This window comes from Prionailurus viverrinus, chromosome D3, assembly GCF_022837055.1.
Source record: "Prionailurus viverrinus isolate Anna chromosome D3, UM_Priviv_1.0, whole genome shotgun sequence".
In the NCBI taxonomy this organism is placed as follows: Eukaryota; Metazoa; Chordata; class Mammalia; order Carnivora; family Felidae; genus Prionailurus; species Prionailurus viverrinus.
The window spans coordinates 93533497-93558659 of NC_062572.1; the positions used below are offsets into that span (position 1 = coordinate 93533497).

General features: G+C 58.0%; 1 protein-coding gene and 1 long non-coding RNA gene across 9 annotated transcripts in view; one reads left to right on the forward strand and one right to left on the reverse strand.

Moving 5' to 3' along the window:
• The window catches only part of MBP (myelin basic protein), a 117422-nt gene extending 99637 nt beyond the window's left edge, over positions 1–17785 (reverse strand). For 6 of the 7 annotated variants that reach the window (XR_007145661.1, XR_007145659.1, XM_047826622.1 and 3 more), the window contains exon 1: positions 14730–14863. The gene's annotated coding sequence lies outside the window, so the exon portion shown is untranslated. Of the gene's footprint in view, positions 1–14729; positions 14864–17605 lie in introns of those variants that run through there. The other variant, XR_007145660.1, reaches the window with a different exon arrangement.
• LOC125148615 (uncharacterized) lies at positions 16652–23178 on the forward strand. Of its 2 annotated transcripts, none has more exons than XR_007145663.1 (3): positions 16652–17166; positions 18844–21647; positions 22321–23178. It is a non-coding gene; the product is annotated as an uncharacterized LOC125148615 (long non-coding RNA). The 2 variants fall into 2 exon arrangements; XR_007145662.1 differs by having other exon boundaries at positions 18844–20522; positions 21283–23178.
• Positions 23179–25163: the final 1985 nt, after the last annotated feature.

The window sequence follows — 25163 nt, forward strand, 5'->3', positions numbered from 1 at the left end:
TACTAGACTTTAAAAGGTCAACAGACTTCACTGTCACTACTACGGTTCCTACTTCATCTGGGCCCTGGGTCCGAACGGCCCCCGCACCTCGTTACTGGGGGCCAGTAGCCAGTACCCAGGAGATGCCCTGTGGACACCTGCCGTGGGGCGGGGATCTGGGTCCTCGGGACGCAGTGTGTCAATCGCGAGTATTGGAATCACCAGGTGCTCGTGAGTGTGCTGCTGGATTCTGGAGGTGGTCTGACTGTACATTCCAGAAGAATGCAAAGTAGGAGGAGGATTGTGGATTTGCACAGAAGTGGTCTATTTGACCTCTGAATCGCGGGTTGAACATGGAGAGGAAAACTGTAGAATTTAGACTGACAGGGTGCAGTCAGGGTAGCCCGGAAACGGGGTAACCTGAATAAAGGTAGTAAGACAGGAGGCTGTGAAACTGCCGAAGGGGCATCATCATTTCCTTTTTGGGATCGTGAACCACAGATAGAAGGACCCCCAGGAGAGCTGCAGGCTGACCCTCCCAAGGGAAGCACCCTCGCCGTATCTGCCCTGCGCGGGGAGACCGCTAACCTCAGAGATCCCAGCATTTCCCGACACCGTCCGCCCCAGTGGTGAGCGGGGCTCCAAATGCTTGTCAGTCACACGTGACGTGTCCGTCAATACGGTGAACTGAACACGAAGAGGGAGTCGCCAGCCATCCCGTCCACCCCAGGGAAGGCCACGCACCCTTGGTGAAATGCACCCAAAGCAAACAGGGTCTCGTTTGATATTTTTCAATTGAAAGGTCTAAAGGTTTCCTAGTCAGGAGGGGTAGCGTTTTAAGGATTTTGAGCCATCTCACAAAAGGAGACGTGGGAGGAAGGGAGGGTTTTTTTTTTTTTTAATGTTTATTTATTATTGAGAGACAGAGAGACACAGAGCATGAGCAGGGGAGGGGCAGAGACAGGGTGAGACACAGAATCTGAAACAGGCTCCAGGCTCTGAGCTGTCAGCACAGAGCCCGATGCGAGGCTCAAACCCACGAACCGTGAGATCATGACCTGAGCTGAAGTCGGTTGCCTAACCAACTGGGCCACCCAGGCGCCCCACGGGAGGGTTTTCTTAAGTTCAGAAGCTCGTTGTTCAGGATGAAAGCAGCGTTGAGGGATGACAGATTCGGAGTCTGGGCCCCTGGTTGGCTGCGACCTGGCCCCTCGGCCTTGCAACTCACCTAACCTCAGCCTCGGCCCCCACTTGTAAAGGGGGCGGTGACACCTGCCTGATCCACCTGAGCAGGCGTCTGTGAGGTTCGGGTAACACAGCCGCACCATGACACGTGCAGGAAGCGGGAACGCGGGACTGTCTCCGCGATAGACAGCGCTGGGCAAAGACGCTGAAAAGGATTTGCGAGCCATTGTCTCGGAAACCAAGCTGCGGTCCAAACCCTCGGATTCGACCCACGGGCACCGGTGAGCAGCCGCGACGCGGGCTCCGGGCTGGGCGTCCTCAAGCTCACGCCGGAGCGGCCGCGCTCTCTGTGGCGCGATTTTGAGCCTGGGGACAAAGGCGTGAGGCTGAGCCGGGCTGTTCCACACTCTGCACGTCCGCACCAGGCTCCGTCACGGCAAACGGGCGCGTGCAGATCTTCGGCGTGAGCAGCACGGGGAGGGGAACACAGGGGGCATCTGGAAGTTGGGGGTTCTTTCCAGCACGTTGGGAAACAAGGTAGGGAGGACGCCAAGAGCACTTCCGAAGGCCACTCGCGGGCTAGACCTCAACGGCGGGTGTGGGGGTCCGGCAGCGAACAGCAGGTGACATGCTCGTCAACCGAGGGAAAGCTTACGGGAGCCGAGGTGAGAACGGGGAGTCTGAAGCAATGTCCGGGGCAAGCACTTGAACGATTCGTACAGCAGGGATGAGAGCAGGCGTCTGGACGCTGGTGTGTGTGCGAGCACACAGCCCCCAGGAGAAAGGAGGCAGGGAGGCCGAGGGAGGCTGACCGGGCTCGGTCTGAGTTTCCGACTCAACGGCACGCGGGCCTCGGAATGGCCCGGTGACGCCCCCGTTTTCTCCCATTTCGTGTCACTGGAGGGAGAGTCCTCAGTGGTCCGGACCCCCTTCCCCCGCCCCTCCTGGCTGATGACTGGGTCTCGCCCCACGAGGCCCCTCCCCGGCCTGCTACTGCCCACAGAGAAAAAAGTCTCCGTGCACAAACAGGCGGTAGGAAGCTGGCCTTGCTCCATATCACAAGTCACGTTGAGACGGGCCTTGCCGACACGTGGGGAGAGGATCAGATCGGGGCACCCCCTTCCCCCCGGCAGGTGGGAAGTCTGGAGACCCCGCAGCACCGCTGGCCCGACTCCATCACCGTGAGCGAATGCTGGGCCCCGCTGCCCCTGTGAGGCTCCGTGTCAGGCAGGCAGCGCACAAGCTGTCCCAGCCAGGGGCCCAGCACCGGGACGAGGCAGGTGGGGGTTCAGAGCGGAGCGATCTAGAGCCTGAGTAACAGGGGTGGGCAGGGCATGCCCTTTCTTGCAGACGCTCCCTGCCTGGCGCTGAGGGTTCTGGCCCACGTGGCTCCAAACGCATAAACCTGGGACGGTGAATGTTACTTCCCGGAGGTGCTTGGAAACAACTGGTTAATATTTTACAGGCACCTGAAGATACAAACCCTGGGTCAGAGGATAATCAACCCCCGCAGGGGCCTTGCCTTCTGGGACCGGCCCACGGGCGTCCCCCTCCTCGGCCCCTGCGGGGAGTCACGCGTGCGACATCACAGGGGTGTCAGGCCACACGGCCCAGGGTGCCGGCCATCAGCCACACCTGCCCGGTCACCAGAGATCCGGGGGTGCCTCGTGACCCGGGGCACTGTCAGCGGCAACGAGAAGAAACTCAGACGCTCTGGGCATTGCTCAGAGACCGGGCCAGTGATCAAACGACAGAACGATGTGTGTTCGACTCAGTGCATCTCAACCCACCTCCACGACGACTCATGCATTCCTTGACATGAGGCATGATGGCTCATGATCATTAAGCACAGGGAGGAAATGCGCCTGCTCGGGCAGTAGGTTTCTGTGTGGCCTGGGGCCAAAAGAGCATAGTCTGAGTCTTAGCTAAGATAAAGCTGTGTTTCGGATCCTAGAACTGTTGATCTAAAACCTCCAGATCCAAATCACCAACCCCTAAGTGGTCCCACAGAGACAGCAGATCTCACTGGCACCTTATCTTCACACAGGCACGCAGCACAGTACTGAGTGACTTCTTTCCAGAACCTTCCAGATTGCGATCAGGGAAAAGAATGCTACGCCTGGTCACCAACCCACCATGGCCTGCAGGAGACCCGGCTCGGAGCCGTCTAGTGGGCCCGAGGCTCACCCGGGCGTGCCACAAGTTACTGGGTGAGTCTGCACTTCTCAAGACGCAATGGAGAGATCCAGGACGCTGCGGAGTGGTAATCGTATTTACAGAAACGGCGGGAAGACGCGTCGCGAGAGAGCAGGACGCAGCAACGGGGCTGTGGGTTTCGATCCAGGAGGCCGACAGCAGCCGTCATGACAGGGTGACGACGTGACAGGTGCTAGATGGACGCATCAACGGTGTGGCTTCTTTGTGCTCCCCCTGCGCTGAGGGGGGGCTCTAACTGAGCTCTCGGTTTACAGAGGATGAGCCTCTGACGGTCCCTGAGTTCCGGCTCAAGCTCGGCCTCGAATGGACCCGGGCACCTGGGCACGGCCCCCAATTTCCTCTGAGAAAGGATTTCTCCATGCATTGAGTCTTGGCTTCATTAAGGACCAAAGCTCCATCCAAAGGTCAGAGGGGGCCCCTCTTCCTCCATTTCAGGCCTTTTAACGTATGGTACAAAACACATTAGCGACAACTTCACAAAGCCTTCCTTCCTCACCTCCTTCTGCCTGAAAACCACCGCAAAGCAACGGTAAATAATGAAGCTTGACACGACCACATCATGCAATGAAGTCTCTTTTCAAGCTGTTCCTGAAAAACGGCACTTAAAGGAATAATTACAGGGGCGCCTGGGGGACTCAGTCAGTTGAGCCTCTGACTCTTGGTTTCAGCTCAGGTCACGATCTCCAGGTTCGTGGGTTTGAGTCCCGCCTTGGGCTCTGTGCCGACAGCCAGGAGGCTGCTTCAGATTCGTGTCTCCCTCTCCCTCTGCCCCTCACCCACTCATGCTGTCTCTCTCAAAAAGAAATAAACTTAAAAAAAAAATAAAGGAATAATTACATAACAGGCAATCAAGAGTGCAGGAAGCATATTGTGAACACAAGATTGCCGGAAGCTTGCATTTTGAACTTGAGCTTTTGAAGCAGTTTCTGCGCGGCATTTGGTTTCTAAGTGGTACCTTGAAGGCGGAGGAAGATCGATATCCTTTCAGAAGGCACTGATTTATTACTACCAGGTTGAGGCCTTATGATTTTCTTGTTCCATCAAAATCAAGATCGTCTGGGATGGCCTTTTGTAGGCTATAAAGTGCTTCCCTGGTGAACTGCTATAATACTATCATGAGGGGTCTTAACACTTCATACTCCATACAAACCGCAGCATTTCTTACTTGACCCGCATCCCAGATTCGGATGAAGGGCGGGGACATCCAAAGGCGGAGCGGAACCAGCTCACTTGAAAGGGCAAAGGAGCAGGACGTGTGGGAGAAAACAGGCTTGGGGCAGAAAACCCGGATTCTAATACCACCTGCCCGTGGGAGTGAGGCGGCCGTGGACGTGGCCCCCTGGCCTCTCTGGGCCCCGTTTGCTGTGTTTCTGGAGAAACAAGGGGCTGGACAAGGCTGGCTCCAGACTCGGCAGCCGCTCATGGCGTTCAGATTCCACCAGGCTGAGCACAGACTTCGCGCTCCCTGTGTCTTTACAACTGGAGCGTTTCCTGACAAGGTTTAGGCAAAGCCGCCCACGCTGTGTCCGACTGCTGACGACAGCTGGCTTCCTGAAGCCAGAGGCCAAGTCCAGGAGGAGACGCTATGGAAACTCACGACGCGAGCGTCTCCTTGGTGCTCGGTGCCAGAAGGAGCATCAGAGGAGCAGGGCGAAAAGAGCTGGCCTGCGTCACGTGCCCACACGAGCGTGGACTCGCCCCTGCACGCCCATGCACGTTGCGTCCGTGCTGTGTCTCTCCCTCTTCTGAGATCTGGGGCGGTAGGAGGACACAGACGTGTTGTCCCGCCGGTCACTTTGAAGGCGGATCCTCAGACCTCACCTAACCTACTTGTGCCTGAGACCTTCCTAGAGCGAGACAGGGTCCGCCTGGGAAAGAAAACCCCACAGGCTGTCGGAGGCCAGTTTCAGAGGCACACTGCTACCTTCCCAGCACCACAACGGTGACCAGGACGTCGTAGGCACTCGAAGCTGTCCCCTCTCTCAATCACATGTGCACGTGCCCATTTACACACGCACACACACACACATACGCGGCACACGTGTGTTTGGAGACCCGTCGTCGGTCTGTGGCATCCCACGGAACCGGAGCAACCTGTGAACCGTGGGGAGGCCCGGGGGGTAGGAGCGGCCGGGAGGTCCGTCCAGCCTGGTGCACCAGCAGGGGAGGAGTTTCGGATCCAGGGGCACTGAAGGGCCGTCTCGGGGCAGAGCCCTCTGAAAACAGAAGCCCTTGCTCAGAAGGAACCAGAAAGGAAGCGTGGGTCCACACGCTGGTTGGGGTGCCGAGCACACAGGGCGGTGGCCAGAGTCACAGGCCCCGCCCTCAGCTCCGCACGGAGCCCTCCGACGCTTGGTCGCATGGGGACCAGAGGAGCAGATGTGGTGGAGGGTGTGGAAGCCCCGGACCAGCAGCCTCCCCCACACGCTGTGTGCAGGTGCCCACGGTCAAGGGCAAACACAGGCTCCTATGGGTCCGGGAGGTGATCCAGCACAGACGTGGGACGCAGCCCTTCAGAAGACAAGGTGGCCCCGGGGTCACATAAAGCCGCACCTGTGCTCAGCTCACCAGTCACTGGTTACGACAGGCCTGGGTGACACCACGTGGAAACATACTACAGTGTGTAATAGATGTCGAGGGGCGAGCGTTCTTACGTGAGTTAATTACCCTTTCAGGGTGCTAAGGCAGACATTATATTCTAATAAAACTTCGCCCAAATGTCGTTAAATAGAAGCACCCGAAGCCAGGTGAATCCAAGCAGCATCCAGCACGGCGACTGGCCGCCAGGTGGAGGGCAGCCTGGTTATCTGGCCACCGGCCAGGTTGTAGGGGCAGAGGAGCCCAGCAGGGACCACTGGTGCGCAAGCCAGGCCCACGGCTGAGGCTGTCCCGAGACCTCACTGTAGGCACGGCGTGGGGCCTGGGCTTCCCTGTCCGCACGTTTTCACGTCTGCCCTCCCCTGGCCTCCACCAGACACCATCAGATGTCTGTGATCAGTCAGGGAGCCCAGAGCAACCACGCCCGGGACCCCACCCGATGACAGGTGTCACGGTCATTAAGTGTCACTCCACTGGAGGAGGTCAGGGACAAACCCTGGTTGAGCCCGGGGTGCCTTCCTCAAATTCCTCTTGGAGCCCACGTCACGAGAGCAAATGGAGTCACGTCGCGGAGACGCAAGGTCTGAGGTGACCGGATCACGGTGGCTCGTGCAAAGGCACCACCGGCGACCGTCTCTTTCTTCATGAGCAAATTCAGTTGTGGTTTTACTTTTGGAGGGGTTTGAAGTTTGTCCCGGTTCTAATGTGCTCTCCCATTAACATGTCCTTTTCCTACAGCACACTCACTTGGGTGTTGCTGCTAATCCCCTGTAAAGGCAGATCTACGGACCCGCGTTTATAGATGGTGTTAGGACGGTTCCCTAATGTGGTTTCGACCGTGGCCTTGCACTGCATTTTCAGTGCGTTTTCACACCCTGCTTCACAGAGCAAGTTCCCACCAGCAGCCTGAAATGAGTAAGGTCAGCTTCCGGCATCTGGTCTAAATCCCTTTCTCTTCCAAAGTGAGTCTGGACATACGCAAACGGCGAGAGACTAAAAGAGCCACCATCTCCCGTTTGGAGCCACACCGCCTTTCAGACAGCAACACACAGCGACGAGCGGAAGCTACGGATGCATTACGCCGTCTCTGAAGTGTCATCGATCGTCTTCATATTTCTAGGAAGGCCAGGGCAGCTGCTGCTGACACTCAGACACCCTCGGTCCCAGCTAGTCCAAGGTTATTACATTTTCAGACACCAAGGAACCAGAATGAAAACAACCACAGCACCCTCACGGCCACGCGTGCACATACGCACACACAAGCACACACACACCACTACTTCCTAATTCTATTAAACTCCTGCTTATATTTATCTGGTCTTTTAAGGCAGGACAGTAAGCTGAGTCAACCTTAGGACTGGGCGAACTCCTGCACAATCCGGACCCTGCTGTGTCAGCTGTTTGGTGATGATCAGAATCAGCAGAGCCCGTCCCTCCGTGGACGCGGCAAGCACGAGCCCCACACGCTGTGAAATGACACCCAGGCCAGTAGACGTACGTGGAGGTTTCCCAGAACGCACAGGCGGGAGCCAACACCCATCCCTCATCGGCAAAACGCTACCAAACCACGGACGAGAGCCACCGCTGCTAAAAGCCGAGTGGGGAAGGTGGACACCCTGGAAACACAGCGAGGGAAGGGCCCCGGGGATGAGAGGGCCTATGAGGAAGCAGGACTTCCAGGACGGCCAGACAGGCCACCCCAGGGAGCGGTGTGGGGCTGCTGGGGGAGCAGGAGGCCTGGGAGGGACCTGGGTGCAGGGCAGAGTCCCCCTCACTGCGCAGTGCTGTTGGGGAAGGCTGCCTTGTCTCCCTCCCTCTCCCCGGGGGTCCCGCTCACCAGCAGTCCCGAGGTGTGGCTGTCTGTGTGCAGCGCGGGGCCGTGGGCAGACGTTTTGCCCTGGGAAACCTGTCTGTGTGCATCTAACCCCCCAGTAATACGGAGAAGCCTCTCGGGCCAAGAACCACACCCGTCTTATCTTGGTGGACCTGGGAACGCAGTGCGGAGCATGGTCAACGGGTTTTAAAAGATTAATCATGCATTCGCTGCATTTGGGAAGCCTGCAACACAGCTCGTAGTGTTTGCTTTTAGAGGAAGTTTCGCAAAAATGTTAGGTAGGCTTCAGGTGTCCAGGCATCTGGATGAGAACAGGGGCACCAGTAAATACTCCTCTTCAGAGGTGCCAGGGCTCACTAGGCAGGAAATAAAAGCTATTCTCCGAATACGGAGAAAGTAACAAACAAGACACAGATAAAAACACGGAAGCATAGAATTTATTTCCCACAGGTCCCTCTTTCTGACGCAAGGTCACTCGACTAGTGAAACACACGGATTTCGGTGCCCTTATGAAAACGTGTGTGAGCACACGTGTGTACGCTCGGATAACCCCGTGTAGACTGGGCACGGCTCCTTCCTTCCCTTAGAGCAGGCTCCTCGGAGTCTCCTGGGGACCTTACGAGAACACACACTCCTGCGCCCGATCCCCAAGCTGTGGGTGGTGCGGCGGAAACGGGGGCCCGGGACTCTGCATTCAACAGGAATCTGGATGAAGTGTGAGCAGGTGGTTGGCCGACCCAACCCTGTCCCAGCAACCTCGTGAGAAGACACGGGGCCCGCGGGCTCCCCGCCAGCCGGTCGCCAAGCCGATTCTGTGCCCCCTGGCAATCTACACAGAGGCGGGGGGGGGGGGGGGGGTGGTGGGTTCGCTCTGTGCAAGCTTCGCCTCCAGGTTTCCACGGGACCCCGGATAAGGAAAAGCTGTGCCTGCGTGAGTCCTTCCTCTCTGTTTCGGCTGCTTGTTGGGGAGGCGGTGGCCTCGTGTGTTTTCGAGGTCTTTGCCGGAAGAGCATCCGCCCGGCTCTCGGCTCCCGCCGGCAGGGACCGACGTTGTCCCTGGAGGGGCGGGCAGGACGTGGCTGGGGTGGGGGAGATCCCACGGTGCCCGACCCCACAAGGCGGGGACGGCACTTGTGCAGGAAGGCCAGCGAGTGGCGACAAGGCCCTCGGGAGCCCCGCCTTTCCCACCCTTACTCAAAACACTGGGGCCGCGGGGGTGCCGGGGGGGTGGGGCGGGGGGCTCAGTCGGTTAAGGGTCCGACTCTTGATTTCGTCTCAGGCCACGATCTCACGGTTCGTGGGATCAAGCCCCACGTCAGGGTCTGTGCGGACAGCTGGGAGTCTGCTTGGGGCTCTGCCTCGCTCCCCTCTCTGCCCCGCCCCCGCTCGCTCACAGGCGATCACTCCTTCTCTCTCTCTCCCCCTCTAAATAAACTTTAAAACAAAACCACCGGCACGGCCACACTCGCCACCCTCTCCGACAAAAACAAACCGTCACCCGACTGCGCTGCAGCAAAGAGGAGTCATTCTCTGAGACACGAATCTCACGCAACGGGGTGCAGCGGAGCCGGGTCTCCCCAGGCCCCAGGCCGCTGGGTGGTGGAGACGCTGGGCCGGTCCCCGGGGGGGCAGCACTGGCAGTGGGCCCCACGCTGGGCGGGGGGGGGGGGGGACGTGGCACCGTGATGAGTGAGGGCCCAGCTGCCGAGTACTCAGAGCGCACGATCACCAGACGTCCAGGTGGTCAGCACCAGATGCTGGTGCTGGTGCATCTGGTGCTGACCACCGATCACAAGGAAACCCGCAAGCAAGTACAATCCCGTCACGTCTGTGTACAGGAGCATCAGCAGCCCTCGCGGTTGTCTGGGCGTGTTTTTTTTTTTAATTTTTTTTTTAATTTTAAAAATTTTAAAAATTAAAAAAAAAATTTTTTTAACGTTTGTTTATTTCTGAGAGAGAGAGAGAGAGAGAGAGAGAGAGAGAGAGAGTGTGGGGGAGTGGGGGAGGGGCAGGGAGAGAGGGAGGCGCAGAATTCGAAGCGGGCTTCAGGCTCCGAGCTGTCAGCACAGAGCCGACGCGGGGCTCGAACCCACGAGCCGCGAGATCATGACCTGAGCTGAAGTGGGACCCTTAACCCACTGAGCCACCCAGGCGCCCCTTTCTGGGCGGTTTTAAAACAGGGGAGATATATAAACCAACCCGAAGCCTTCGTTATGGCATAAATCACAATCCGCGTGCTGCTGAAAACCGCTGCACTTAATGAAATACTGAACGGCTCTTGCGACTATCGTTGTGTTTTAAACTGTACAAGGGGCACCTGGGTGGCTCACTCGGTTAAGTGTCCCACTTGGGCTCAGGTCATGATCTCACGGTCCGTGAGTTCGAGCCCCGCGTCGGGCTCTGTGCTGACAGCTCAGAGCCTGGAGCCTGTTTCAGATTCTGTGTCTCCCTCTCTCTCTGCTCCTCTTCTGCTAACGCTCTATCTCTCTCTGTCTCAAAAATAAATAAACGTTAAAAAAAATTAAAAAAATAAACTGTACAACACGTAGCAAAGAGAAGGCACTTCATCCTCAAGAAAAACAGCCAAGGGGCTCTGAGCAGAAGCTCATTTCCTGTAAGAAGGCTGCGGCCACGGGCCTCAGAGAAACCCCCTCACACTCTGAAAGGTGTCACCCGCTTGGTTATCATCTACGAGCCGCTGACCCCTTTTCAAAGTCGGGGTCAGTTTTGCTGTGCTGTGTCTTACCCCCATCAAGAGAGAGCTTCTCATGCTCCCGCACGTGAAAAAAGTGAGTGTTTTCCTATCTGCTTCTTTCCTCCCAAGAGGAGCTGTTCTGCAAAGGCCTCTGGTTTCTGAGCGGTCCCCAGGCGCTCGTGTGGCCGGCCTGGCACGGGGCGGGGTTGAGCCCTTGGGCCTGCTGGTGCCACTAGGGGGTGGCCGGGAGGGGGCCTGCTGGATTCGACGGCTGGCTGAGGGACTGAGGAGGAGCACTGTCAGGCTTCCCCATTGGGCGCCAGGGAGGGCCTGGACCCATGGACACACAGCCTTCCTGCAGAGTCCACCATTAGTCCGTCGGTGTCCTTCCAGAAAACACATCTGACTGGGGGAGGGGGGGGCTTAGTTAGGCCTTTGAATGGGTTTTAGGGATGTCCTGAAGATGCATGTCTATATCCAAGAACAGGTGTCACATAAACAGAAACTCCTGGGCCGAGAGGTTCAGAGGACTAACCCTTCTTTAAAATAACCTTTGGGGACAGAGTGGCAGCTCTTCTGTGCCCATGGGGGGGTGTCCCCAACATCGGCCAGCACACACGGAATCCAGGTGCAAGCAGGTGGGGGTGTGCGTGTCAGGTTGTGTGTGTGGAGAAGTGTGTGGGTGTCTGTGTCTCTGCGTGTGTGTGTGGGGGGGGGGGGGTGTGGCCAAGAACTAGGCCCTCAGGCACTGAGAAAGCCTCTCTCGGCCCCTGCCCTGCTCTCTGCCTCTCAGCCACGTCTCCCCATGCTCTTTACCCTTGGTTACTTGCCTTTTGGTATATTTTTTGCATTTATCTCTACCGTAACACTAAGCGTGCAACGTGGCTCATCGCTTATTACCAATAAAACCGCATTTCCCTTCTTTTGTTCTGGAAAATGTTAACCCCTTCACTCTCAAAGAAAGTGAATTAGCCACAAGGAAGTCAAAATCCCACGGAGAGTTTTCTGATGTAAGCAAGCCTGCTGCGACACTTGCGTGGGAAGGCACAGGGCCCTCAGGAACCACCGCGATTTCTATTTTTTAATTAAAAAAATTTTGATGCTTATTTATTTCTGACAGGGAGAGAAAGAGAGAGTTCACGTGCGAGTTGGGGAAGGGCAGAGAGAGAGGGGGACAGAGGCTCCACAGCTGGCTCCGGGCTGTCGGCACAGAGCCCGACATGGGACTCAAACCCACGAACCGCGAGATCATGACCTGAGTCGAAGTCAGACGCTTAAGTGACTGAGCCACCGTGGCGCCCCGACCACCATGCTTTTAATAAAGAAAAGCAGAGAGGACCCAGTCTGCCTGACGTTAAGGTTTACTCCCCCGGGACAGTAATCCAGACAGTGTAGCCCAGCCGGACGGAACAGACACCCATAACCCAGAAACAGACTCGCACAAATCTGACGAAGGAGGAAAGCACCTTGGGGGAGGGGTGACCCTGGGAATAACCAGACACTCAGGCCAGAACCAGCCGAACAAAACCAAAAGCCCTCAACCTGCACCCCACGCTTCAGGAGAAATTAAATCAGCCTTCAGCGGAACGTGCAAAACTGCAATACGTAGAAAAAACAACGGGAGAAAAGCCTCCAGGATGTCAGGCTCACAGAAAATTCTTACTTACCCACCCCCGCCATCACAACTCATAAAAGGAAATCACTGCAAACCACCGGGACCCGCGTCTAGAACACATTAAGGACGATCAAGGCCAAACAGCCAGTCAGACACGAGCAGGCTGTTCACCGACGGGATACGCAGATGGCCGTTACACTCATGAAAATCTTCAACATCGTTACCCGGGAGGGAAGTGCAAATTAAAATCAGGACGTCACGTTAGACACCTTAGCCGTTCTCACAGCTAAAATGAAAAGCAGCAAGGGCGCTGAATGCCCACAAGGTTGTGCGCATCCTGGGTCACTCCTCCCTTGCTGGTGGGACACAAATGGTACAGCTATTCCAGAAAAGAGTGTAGCTGTTTCTGTTTTTGTTTTTGTTTTCATAAAATGAAACATGCGCTTACCATATGACTTAGCAATTGACCTCTTAGGCGTGTATCCCAAAGACATGAGAACTATGTTCACAGGAAAACCTGTCCGTGGATGGCCACAGCGATTTTATTCTCAATAACCCCAAACTGGAAATGATCAGCGTGCCTTTCAAAGAGTGAATGGTTGAAAACCAAAGAATCCAGAGTGGTCCATCCGTACCATGAAATACTGCTCAGCAATAAAACAGAAAGACCGCCAGATATATAATCAACTTGGATCTGAAGAGAATTGCGCTTAGTGGAAAAAAAAAAGCCAGTCAAAAAGAAAGGCTGCATATTGTGAGACTCCATTTCTACAGCATTCTCGAAATGATGAAATTGTAGAAAATGGGGAACAGGACTTGTGGTGCCAAGGGCCCGGGGAGGGGGGAGGGGGGAGGGGGGAGGGTGCACGTTGGCGGTGGCTAGAAAGGACGGGCTGTGGAAACCTGGGGTGGCACCGTCTTACTTGACTGTCGGCGACCACACGATTCAACTGACATTTAAAAGTTCGGGTGGCAACAGAACATCCCAGGGAAGGCTGCGGTCTAGTTTTCAGCACAAAGTCACTGCCATCACCCACCAGGCAGCAAGAAAGACCCAGCGCTCAGAACCACCACGGAGGATTCAGAGGCAAATCACAGAGCAAGTGACTTTTCCCAAACTTTCTTATCTGGGGGCACAGTGTGATACTTTAGGTAAAGATTTTCACCGTGGATTTGAACCAAATACTTTTGGGTGACCCCAGGTTAATAAAAGTAGTCATTTCAGAACAGTTCCATCCCTGAGAGTTACTGTTAAGCGATGTTGTGCAGTAACTTTTAACCGGTTTCCTTCCCTTCAGGTTTTTGTTCATTCCATTAAAAGAAAAAACCCACCAAAAACTACTGATGGGCATTCTTCCTTGTCTGGGCTGCCCGCCTCGTGCGGGCCACCCGGCTTACCCTTCAAGAGCCTCTGTGTCCCAGGCTCCCCGGCTCTACACCAGGCAGTGATGTCTCTCAGGGTGGTCCCTGACTTGAAGGCCATGGTCTGTGAAATGTCTCCCTGACCTTGGCCAGTGAAAATCTCAAATAACCACGGGTGTCAGGTAGGATGCTCCCCAGCTCCACTTCCTCTGGAAACCTCCTTCTAGCAGCGTGGGTGTCCCTGGCCGGATGAGCCGGCCCCCCGGAACCACGCTGACACCCCTCAGCACACACCCCTGCTACCTCAAGCAGAGAGGGACGCAACACATGTTGCTGCCTCTCAGGTTGTCGCAACTGGAAAACAGAGAACAGGAACCAGAACGCGCCTATTTCCTGCCAGAGCCTTACTGAGATCCCCCCCCCCCCACAAAAAAACGTACACGTTTTGCAAACTCCACTTCGCCTTCCGATAAGAGGGGCGAAAGCAGATCCTAAAAGAAACCAGGCGCTGCCACCAGCATCCCACAAGACCCGGGCCACCTGGGCGCCACCGCCCTGAGAGCACAACACACACACCCTGGGGGTCACCGCCCCCCCCGCCCCCCGCGTCGGGCCCAGGAGGGGCGCGCGCGCCGCCGGCTCCCAGGCGCCAGGAGCGCAGGTGGGCGCAGGTGGACCCCGGTGGCCGCGGGCGGCGCGCGACGGAGCTGGGACAGGCCCCGAGAAAGCGGAAGCCAGGCGTCTCCGGTCCCCGCCCCCCGCGATCAAAGGGAAACTTGGTCCGTCTGGGGCGGGGTGGGGGCGTCCGCGGGGCTCCACGCGGGGAATCTGCAGGCACTTTAACCGGGTAGGGACCCCCCCCCCCCCCAGGCCTGCTCTTCAGCTCGCCGCCTCCGGCACCCGTCTCCACGCCGCCCAGAGCCGCCTCCTTTGACCTCAGTCACCTCCCACCCCCGAACCCCACCCCCACCGCCAACCCCAGGCCGCCCGCTCTTCCCGCGACGGGGCCGCCGGACCCCGCCAGAGACCATACCCGGCCACCCGTCGGGTTCCCGCGCCCGCCGCTGTAGACCGGCGTCCACACCCGCGCCCACCAGCTCGCAGGGAGACCTCGGGCGGCCTCCTGCGCGCCACCTGCGCCGCTGCCCCGGAGAGCCCCGCGCCCCGCGTCACCCCCCCCCCTCCCCAGGTCCCCGCGGTCCCCGCTCCGGGCCGCCCCGCCCGCCCCCGCCGCGATCACCCACCGCGCGCTCGCCGCTCCGAGGCCGAGGGGCGCCGCGGGCTCCCACGCCGTCTCTCCGCTGCCCGGGTCCCCCTCGGGGGCGGCCGGGTCCCGGAGCTGCCGGCGCCGCCTTCCGGGGAGGGAGACGCGGGCCGCCAGGGCCGCAGGCTCGTCCTCGCTGGCGCGCGGCGGTGACTGACGGCGGCTGCTCGCGGCCCGGAGCGCACCCCGCCCCCCGCCCCCGCCGCCCGGGCTTCCTGCGAGCCAGGTAAACACGGCCGCCCTTGGAGCCCGCCCACCTGCCGCCCCGCCCCCGCCCCGCCGCCCGGACCGCCTCGGGGACCGCTCGGGACCGCCTAGCCACGCGGAGGGCCGCGGACGCGCGGGGACCGGGGCGCAGAGTCGGTGCCGGAGGGGCGAGGCCGGCTTGGGCCGCCTCCGAACGGCTTCTCTGGGAACCTTTCCCCGGGGCCAATCCTCTGAACCCCAACCCCACCCCCTCCACCCCCAGGCCGCCAGGAGGGACCTGAGATAACGTCTCCAGGCCCCCGTTTCTCAGCCTGGCCACTTAGGTCCAAAGCGCAGCTGCCGGCCCGAATCCACCCACCGACTCCCCTTGAGTTCCCTGGGCTGGCCTTTGGGAGCCCCAGGTCATTAGCTTTGCGTGGATCCCGGCACCACAAACAGGGGCTCCGTGGGGGCTCCGCGTGTCCCCAGAGGAGGCAGGAGAGAACACACACAAAACAGACCAGAAAACGGCCACTGGAGGGGGGAAGAACCCTGGGTCACCCAAGCGGGGGGCCCCTGGTCAGTGTCACACTTTTGGTCCTGAAGGGAGCCTGCGGTTTGCACCTTAGTCACCTGGACACACAGACTTGATGGGCAGGTGGGCTCTCCCCAGCCCGTTCCCGGCCTCCTCCTGGCGGTGGGGAGGTCGGAGGTGGGAGGGAGAGCTGACACTTTGGTGTCCCTCCTGACTTGGACTCGGGGTCAGGGAATTGAATCTGTCACTGCCCTGGAGCCCACAGGGAGCGGCAGTATTTGTTAGGAGCAGGGGGAAGTATGTAGCGAGCCTGTGTCCCCTGGCCCAGCCGTGTGTGGGTTCACTGCTGTCTGCCCCAACCAGCCGCCCTCATGGACCCCAGGGGTCTGGCAACCAAGTTCAGGTGCTGGTGATTCTAGGAGAAATCTGTCTGCAGTAATATAAATGTTCAACCTGATCCTCTCTTTGGGAAAGACAGATTCCCGAGTGTGAGGTGCGGGGTCCGGAGGAAGAGTGGAAACCTCACGCCCCTGTGCCACACTTACAATTTTCCTGCCTCATGCCCTGGGGCTCCGGGTCAGAAACGGGGAAACAGGGCAAGAGTGAGGGAGCCCGGCTAATACTGAGGGCGCACAGGGCCCTGAGTCAGACCCATGCAGCTCCCAGGTCCCTGACTCACCCACTCCCAGCACCCCCCCCCCCACCCACCCCTACCCCAAGCTTCTTAAAGTTCAGACCAGAGGAGCCCAGAACCTGGCTTCCCTTTGGATGTCTGTTTCTGCATCACAAACAGCTCCTCCTCCCCCTCCTCCCTGGGGTCATACCCTGCAGACTTTCCTGAAAGCTGGGTGGTGGGGGGAGTCTCTTAGGCCACACTGAAACAGCATCCTTCTTCCATTTCCAGCTGCTTCTGCTGGTTTTCAGGGATTTATAGAAACTCTACAAACGCCAGCGGGGGTCTTTGCAAATTTCCGGCTTGGCGGTTAAAATGCTTTTCAAAGTATTTATAAAATTCCGCCGTGCGTATTTTTGGGAGATATAGTGCCCCCAAATTCATATCCATGGGTACTTGAAAGAAGATGTGTGTGAGGGAGTAACGAACCCTATTCGGTAAAGCGACAGGTGGCATTTGGAAGGTCCAGTCGTAGGGCTTTCCAGCGTCTGGAAAGTCGGGAGACTTTCGGGAGAGTCACGCTTTGTGTAAGGATGGCCACGCACCCTTAACCAAACACAGACATCCATTTTGCTGAATAAGACCGAAAGAGGTCTTTCGACAAGTGAGGGAAAGATGACCCAAGCCTCGCCCTCTCTTTGGTATTTCTGAGAAGATCCTGTTACAATTCCCGCCCACCCGCGTTCACATCAGGCAAGGAGGGCAGGGACCCCCAGGACTCCATCCTGCTGCAGACACACACTCCGTAATTTGCCTTGAGTGGAACTGAACTTCAGATGACCCCAGCCAGAGAAGTAAGCAAATGAACCTAAATAATTTCCAGTGGCCAAGACGGCATGCATTTTGAGTTTTCTTTCTCTTCCGCACCAGCAAACTGCACCTTGGTGATTGCATCTTTGCTCGGACGAGGACAGAACCCCACGCTCACCCCGGTTCGTCAGTAACAGTCTGCCGGTGACCTTCGCAAAGCAGAAAATGTACCTGCAAAGGCTGGAGGGGTGGACTGCTTCCTCACACGTCCCGGTGAGGAGGTGGGTGGATTCGGCTCGGGTCACAAACACCGGTGGACGAGGGGCGTGCGCTGCAGAAAGTGCGATTAAGCACAACGCGGCACAAGACGCGTGAACGAGGAAACACTTGAGGGTTCGAGACCGCGGCCACGACCCCCAACCCCCGCACGTCACCCCACACTCCTCTCCCGACTTGCAGATGTCCCCGTGGCCTCCACAGCGGCTCCAAGCACCTGTGTGCCCTGGGCCCCCGTGCCCATCCCCCCGCCCCCGGCTCGCCCAGCCCGTGTGCGGGTTCAGGGCCCCACTGCGGGGCCGCATGGTCGTGTTTGCACGGGCGCCGGGAAAACCCGGTGGCCGTTTCCCCTTCCGGGCCCACAGCCAGATGGGGAAGGAGGCAGGCGGGCACCTCCCCGCGAGCTGGGAGGGACCTAGGGTGTGCCGGTGCCAACCTTAGAAATGGTGCTCGGGCCTCTGCTGGTTCCAGCACGAAGGGCTTTCCAGGCTCCGCCCGGCGTCCTCCAGGCAGCTCTGGGACGGGACCTGCTTCCCCGCGTCCCAAAGGGCCCTGGGCTCCCGAGGGCGCAGCTGAAGCAGACACCCCCCCTGTCATCGCTGTTGCAGTTCAGGCCCGCGGGGCCCGCTGCTGAGGGCGACTGAAGACGGTGCCCACTCGGACAGGCAGGGTGGGGAGGGGCACTGAGGCCGAGGGAGGGAGGGGTCTCAGGACAGGCAGGCCTCTGCCGGACCGGACACCAGCCGAGGGGGAGAGGGAGAGATAAGGGCTCTGTAAGGGCCGGCTGGCTGTTCAGATAACACACCCCGTTAGGGGCCCTGCGCCCAGAGCGTGGCAGGATGGGCACTTACAAATAGCAGCGGGGGCGAAGTCTCCTTCTCACACGGCCCTGCCCCACGCGCCCAGCGCCAAGGACCTCCTCCGGAATGCAAGGGCCCCGGTGGCTGAGCAGCGTCTCCTTGGTGTCCTCGCTGTCCTTGCAGTTGTCCCAGGGGTTTGACCTAGCAGTGGGGGCTCACCAACAGGAAGATCACGGGTCGAATGAGGGCTTGATCCTTATAAAAAAGTGCCCAGGAGAAAAACAAGACAGGGAAGGGGGCTCGCAATGTGATGGGAGCAAGCTCTGGGGTTGTCTCGGGGGTGTGGGTGGAGGAGCACATTCCAGGAAATGCGGGTGGCGAGTGCAAAGGTCCTGGGGTGGGCATGTCTGCGTGTTCAAGGACTTGTAGGAGCCCACTGTGGCTGGAGGAGAGAGAAGAGGAGGGGGTGGTTAGGAACAGAGATGGGAGTTTGGGCCTGGGGCCACAGCACAGAGTCTGAGCGGCTGGAGGACTGAGCGACCAGGGAGAGGTCAGCCGCTCTCTTTCGGACACGCCTGTTCGGGTCTGAACGGAGGCTCACTGGGTGTGTTTAATGGAGCCTGCCACGACAGACGGGGCAGGTGGGGGGAGGAGCCAGCCAATGATCTCAGGAAGGTGGCCACGTGAGGCGGGGGCCCCCGGGTCCTAGCGGCATGGAGGTCTTGGGTCACCGTCGCCAGGACCGGAGTGACGATCTGAGTGTGGGGGGCAATCTGAGGCCGTGCCTGCACACCCTCCCTTCCAGGAGTTTGCTAAAGGGGTGAAGACACGGGTGCGAGGGGGATGGGGGAGTCAGGAGATGCTTGTTGTTTAGGATGTGAAAGAGCGCAGCCCATTTGCACGCTGATGGAACCTTCCAGAGAGCAGGGCCCCTGGCTGCCTACATTCCTGTCTGAAAGTGCACCTCAAGGACGGTAAAGGACCCTCCTCAACCCTCTTGTACACTCGTGGGGACAGGTGTCGCGGGGCCCAGAGCTCGTAACACTTGGGAGCCCTTCTTAACACACAGAACAGAGCGGTGATGCAGTGGGTCCGGGTCGGGGAGGGTCCTTCTGCCGGCTCCAGGGCCTTGGTAGGCGAGTGCCTGAGCCCGCCAGCCGGTCTCTCCTGAGCCCTTGGACCAAGCATTTAGCTCTTCTGGGACTTCATTTCTTCACAGTGCAAGTGAGGCGGGGCTCTGGGTCGTCTGACACTTTAACGAACCCCATTCGCCTTCGGGAAACGTTTCCGCTCGCACGTCGGTGTCATAACGGGCTCAGCACCACCCGTGACCAGCAGGTGGTTTTGTACTGGAAGCTTCTGGCTCAATAGTGCAAGATAAATGCAACCCCGGGGGTTTTTACTGAAACGGGTATACCTTGGGGCTCTTAATTATGTCCCATCTTAAAACGTCTGACCCTAATGGCTGATATGAAAGAAACCACGCGAGGGTTCAATTAACCTGCAAATCTGTATCCTGTCCCTGGGATCGAACATTTATACATAACTGTTCTTACGGCAACCAAAGGCAGCAATTCCAGAGGTTTCGCTTTGGTGAGGAAAATAGAATTAGCTTCTGTTTGGCAGAGGGCATGTTTCACAGGCTACTAAAAGAAATGCAAACAAGCCTGGATCATAGGGATCATCGGTGATTTTATCTCTACGGTAGCCGAAGATACGGCCGGGTTTGCACAAAGGAAAGCGGTCTATTCTGTGACAGATTTGAAGAAACGTTAAATGTCCCTAAGATCCTGTGTCCTCAGATGTGGCCTCACTAATTAGCCCCGGGAGCCAGCGGCGTGACAGAACCCCACGTGTCCTGCCACCCCCCCGCCCACGCCGGAGTCCTGTCCACCCCGGGAAGGACCTCACAGACCAGCCAGGGCCCAGGACACATCCCGATCCTGCGAGCTTGCCCACATCTCCGTGTACGTAACCTTCCCAGTGGCTTGGCCAGCACAGGACCAGGGCCCCGGGTGGGTTAGGAAAATCGTCCCGTGTGGGTGTGCGTGTGGGTGTCCCGGCCGATCCCAAGCCGTGATCAGAAGCTGGTTTCTCTCTTCTCAGCCCCTGACTCCCAGTTCCCTCCCTTCTAAGTGTCTCCCCCTCCGTCCCTCTCTCTCTCTGTCCCACGGGGCAGCCGAGGGCCCCCAGCTTCATGCTTTGCCCTGCCAGTCGAGGGCTGCGGTCGGTTGGGACACTTTAAGCCTTGGGACCACCCTTGGCCTGTGGGCCGCAGGTGGGATTTCGTGATTTGTCTGGACTTCAGCCCCAGAGCCGAGGCACGGGGCCAGCTGCCCCGAGTGCACGCGCTACCAGAGGCGGTATCTCAGACGGAGGGGACGTGGGACTCTGAGCGGTGGCGTCCTCAGCTAAGAGAGGGCAGGACGCCGCTTAGGGCTTCCGCACAGACATTCACTTTCCAGAATGGCAGGAGACACCTTCACCGAGCCCTGCATGAGAAGAAAGCAAACCTCACACAGACTCACGGCCGCCCTTGGCTCGGGCCTTCGGGTGAGGTGAAGCCCTCTCACCTCACCTGGGGGTAGCTCCTGAGGGTCTGGGGACCCGTGGCTGCCCCCCCCCCACCATGGTAGAGGGAAACAGGGGCTCGTTGTAAAAGAGGAGGGAGGAAACCCCACAGCCTGGCCCTTCGGGGTGGACAGAACAGCCCGGGCTCCTGGGAGAATATCCCGCAGGCCCGGGCCCACGGGGCCACCCCAGGGCCTGGCGCTGAGGTGCCTTCCAGCCAGCGCAGCGTGAGGCCACTCGCCGGCTGGAGGCATCTGAGGGCTGAGGAGACCTCACCGTCAGCATCAGTCTCCCTGGCAACACAGTGTTTTTGACAAGTCAGGCTTCTGTCCTATTAGTTTCCTGTCGGTTGCTTAGTAACCGCCCAGGGCTCGTTCTCAGTCACTGTGTGTGAGCCAGCATGCGGGGACTCGATCCTGGAACAGGGCGTCCCTCTGCTTCGCTCTGCACCGAAGTGCTTTGCCCTGCGCCGGTGGGAGGCGGTGGGAGGGGCACGTCCTGTCCACCCCGCGACGGCAGATGGCGGAGAGCCAGTAGCCTGGGGTCCGCTTGAAGGTCAGGCTCACCGTCTGTCCCCATCTTCCCTTTTTGCCAAGTCCCTGCTGTCCCTGGGCTCGGCCCTGTGGGGAGACACCCCTGCAAGGCTCCTGGTCCCCAGGCTGCCCCATAGACTGGATGGCATGCTAGAGGGAGACAGGTGTCCTGAACACCAAGCCAGCGTTTGGCTCCGCTCTGTCCACAGATGGTGGCCAGCTGCAGGGCAAGCTTATCTGCTTCCTGAGGTGCTCAGTGCTCCCCCCGCCCCAATGGGACTTGTCCTAACATCCTGCTGTCCTGCGGCCGCATGCCTCCAGGTGTCATTGGCCAGCCGACGTCGTGTAGCTGTGTGTTCACTCTCAAATGTCAAGGACGGCCAGTCACTGCCCGTCTCCAGTGCAGCCCGTTCTATATTCATTCCGTGTAAAGCTGCTGGTAACGACATCACACTCCGGGACCAAATTACGTATCGGGTGCAAGTGGAAGAGAGCCAACGTGACCATGGCTTGAGCAATAAAAGGGCTCCACTGCATGCTGCCACAGGAAGGTCACAAAGAATGCTGCCTTCAGGTGCGGCTTGACGCAGCAGCTCAGGTGCTCCCTGGGCTTTGCGGCTCTGCCTCCTGATTTAGGCTCAGTCTCCGAGTGAGAGCCCGGGGCTTCGTCGGTGGGGCCGGCTGAGTTTGCGTGGTCCCCGGTGGTCAGCAGGGAGGGCGTCACTCTGGAGGAAGTGTAGTGGCGGCTCACGCTCACATGTGACACGCACAGAACAATGACTTTTGTCACTGGGACCGCAGGGACACAGGAGGCGGAAGTCTGGCTCCAGCCTCTGCCCTGCAAGAGGCTGTGTGATCTCGGGCGAGCTGGTTGGCCCCTGCGCGACTCGGTTTCCCCACTTGTAAGTGGTGGCAGTGGTCCCGCCCTTATCCGTCCACTGTCCCACGGATCCCGTGAGGTGCTGGGCATAAGATGCTCGCCTGGGGCCGGGACCATACAGACTAAGGAAGCGTCTGCCCGCGTCCGTGCATTTCCCCCCTCCCCCCCCCCCCCCCCCCCAACGGAAAATAGAAACGGTTTGTCCAAAGCGCCTGGGGTAACCACAGCCAGGCCGACAGAGGAGACCCGAGTGGAGGCCGTGAGAGGACAGTTCTGACAGCATAAAACACGAGTCAGGAGAGACGCTTGCCGTAGCCGGGAGCGTGGGGCGCGGAGGGGTGTTTAAGACGCTTACGCCCTTAAGCAGGTCGAACGTGCTTCTCCGACCGACGCCTGCTGTCTGCCCGTCGATGCAGCGCTGATGACGTGACATCGCAGGGTGAAGCGAGAGAGCGGCATCCGCCGTCTTCGGGGCCTGGGCACCTGGTCCCCTTGCAGCCTCGCGCTGCGCGAACCCCTCCCTGAGCGAGCGTGCGGCCCCCGCGCACCTCGGGGCGTCAGGACTAGCCGCCCGCGGTGCCCGACGGAGACCCCGCGGCCCTTCTCCCGCGCCCACACACACCTGCCCCGAGGCCGAACGACGCCAAACCCCAATCGCACGAGGCCGCTCACCGGCGAAAAGGAACTCACATTTCTAACATTTCGTGGGGAATTTAGGGGGCTCGATCCTGCCTTTCCAAACATTTTCTGGTCCCGTTCTCTCTCTCCCCCATCCACTGCCCTTCTCTCCATATCTTTATATATACTTAGATGTGTGCAAATAACACCTTACAAGCGGTGGGGTGTGCCTTGGGATGGGAATCGGAGGCCGCACCCTGGGCGGTGGCAATGCCGCTGTGGGCCCCTCAGCGTCGGCGACAGGTGGTGTCTCAGCTGAGCGGAAAGTGCGCTCGAGGTCCTGAGGGGTTCGAAGATGCTTATCTTGCAGACCAGGAGAGGCGTTACAAGTGCTCACGCCTGTCAGTGCTTAGGTGTGGGGCCCAGTGCTGTCCCTGCCCTTCCCTGCCCTGACCCCGGGGGTCCAGTGTTGCCCCTGCCCGTCCCTGTCCTGACCCCTGGAGGCCCCTGGAGGGAGGGGGCCCTTGGTGCGACAGTGATGGCTGAGCCAGGAGCGACTGGTAACACAATTACTCAAGCACTCCCTGCTTGCAGTTGAAAGTTAGAAAATGCAGACACGCTTTGTTTTTAAAATAAAAAGCCTCAGATTACACTCCCGAGAAGTGATTACTTGGGCATGGCGTGCATTTTCACTTGCAGACATTTTCGTTCTCTCTGTTTATAAAACTGTAATCGTGCCGTTATTTTGTGCTATTTTGTGTTATTGTTTTGAAATCTTCTTTTCCTACTGAGCAGAATGTCATAAGCTAGTTTTTCTGCGTCAGTACGTAGATCCCGACCACCCCCCTCCTCACTGCTCACCGTGGGGTGTGGGGACTGGCTGGGGACTCAGTTCTTTGTGTGTGAGTCTGCCGCAAAGGCCCCCTGGCCTCTTACATCAACCCTCCTTTGTTCTGCGTGGCTGTGAAGGTATCACTGGAGCACAGCTGGTCACTAGAGTGACACCTTGAAGCCGAATGGAATAAAGACATCTATCTACGCGCAGACCGGTCCTCGGCCATCCGTGGGGAAGGAAGAGCTCTCGGAACGTGAGGCGTCCTTACGCGGGAGTCCTCAAGTGGGTTTGAAGCAGCTAAGTGTCCGGGGAGGAGCTGGGGAAGGCGTCGAGGCCAGAGAACACGGCAGGGTAGGACGCAGAGGGCACCGGCCCCGGGGGTCACGTCCCACTTTTGACTCCCCCGGGTTATCGTATCCTGCCGATGACTCACGTGTTTTCTTTAAGGCACAATTTGCTTATCTGAAAGGTAAAGCTATAGGAGGTTGTGAGTATTAAGTGAGAAAATGTGTATGCAAGCACCATGGAAAATTCCAAGAACCAGTGGAACCGTGGCATTCCTGTTACATAATAATAGAAAGTCTCCACTGGTCGAAGTACCTAATCCACTCAACATCCCGGACGAAACACACGCTACCACGGGTAAATGCACTCCTGACGCTTTGGGCCATCATTATGGGATGGCTATGGCTGGAACGATCAATTAATCCGAATTAGATACCGGTGACTTCACGGCACAGGCTTATGTTTATACTCTTAGTAAAACCTGACCCCTGCTTTGAGAAAAGCCACCCAAATTCCAGCGTTCCAGAGAACTTAAAAAACCCAGAAGATCCTTTTAAGTTTATTTATTTGAGAGAGAGAGAGTGCACACGTGAGCAGGGGAGGGGCAGAGAGGGAGGGAGAGAACCCCAAGCAGTCTCCACACCCAGTGCAGAGTCCGACGTGAGGCTCGAACTCACTAACCACAAGATCATGACCTGAGCCGAAATCAAGAGTTGGATGCTTAACCAACTGAGCCACCCAGGCGCTCCGAAAGCCCTAGGAATCTTTTGAAAGAAAGGTCCCCTCATTCATTTTCAGTGAATTACTTATAATTCCATGTATAATTCAAACTTGCCTTTTTAAAATCACGGATACCACGGACTGAGACCCAGGACTCACAGCATCTTGTAACATGTCACGTTGCCACACTGCACGACGTGGTGCAGGTGGGGAGGCGTGAGGAGATACTGCTGAGGAGAAGCCACGGGTCACAGGTGTCAGTTTATGTTAATGTGACAATCTCTTCCGGGACACCAGACTTGATCCCCTTGGAGATAGCCCGTGATTTCCACTTTTCATTTAGAGGGTTCCTAAATGAACCCTTACAGAGAAACAGGCAGGTCTCTTCCCAGGAGTTAATGAGGATCTTTCATGCACGCATGTGAATTTCACTGCAGTGAAATGAGACAAATATGTAATAATCAAGTTGGCAGAAAAGCACAGTTAAAGCTAAGTAGTAGGTGTGCGCTCTCGTTAGACCTCGGGAGCAGCAGGGAAGCATCTCAAGATTAGCCTGGTGTCGTGGTTCCGTGTGTGCACATGTAAGTTCCAGTTGCGTGGTTCTGACCGATCCAGTCACAGGGAATCAGATCTTAAAGTGAATCCTGGAAATGACAAAGCCCTTTGGAAGGTTTCCTGCCTCTTCTGGCCTCTTGAGTCACTCTGCCGATGTGTTCAGGGCACCAGGTATGGCTTGAAAAAACTGGTCTAAT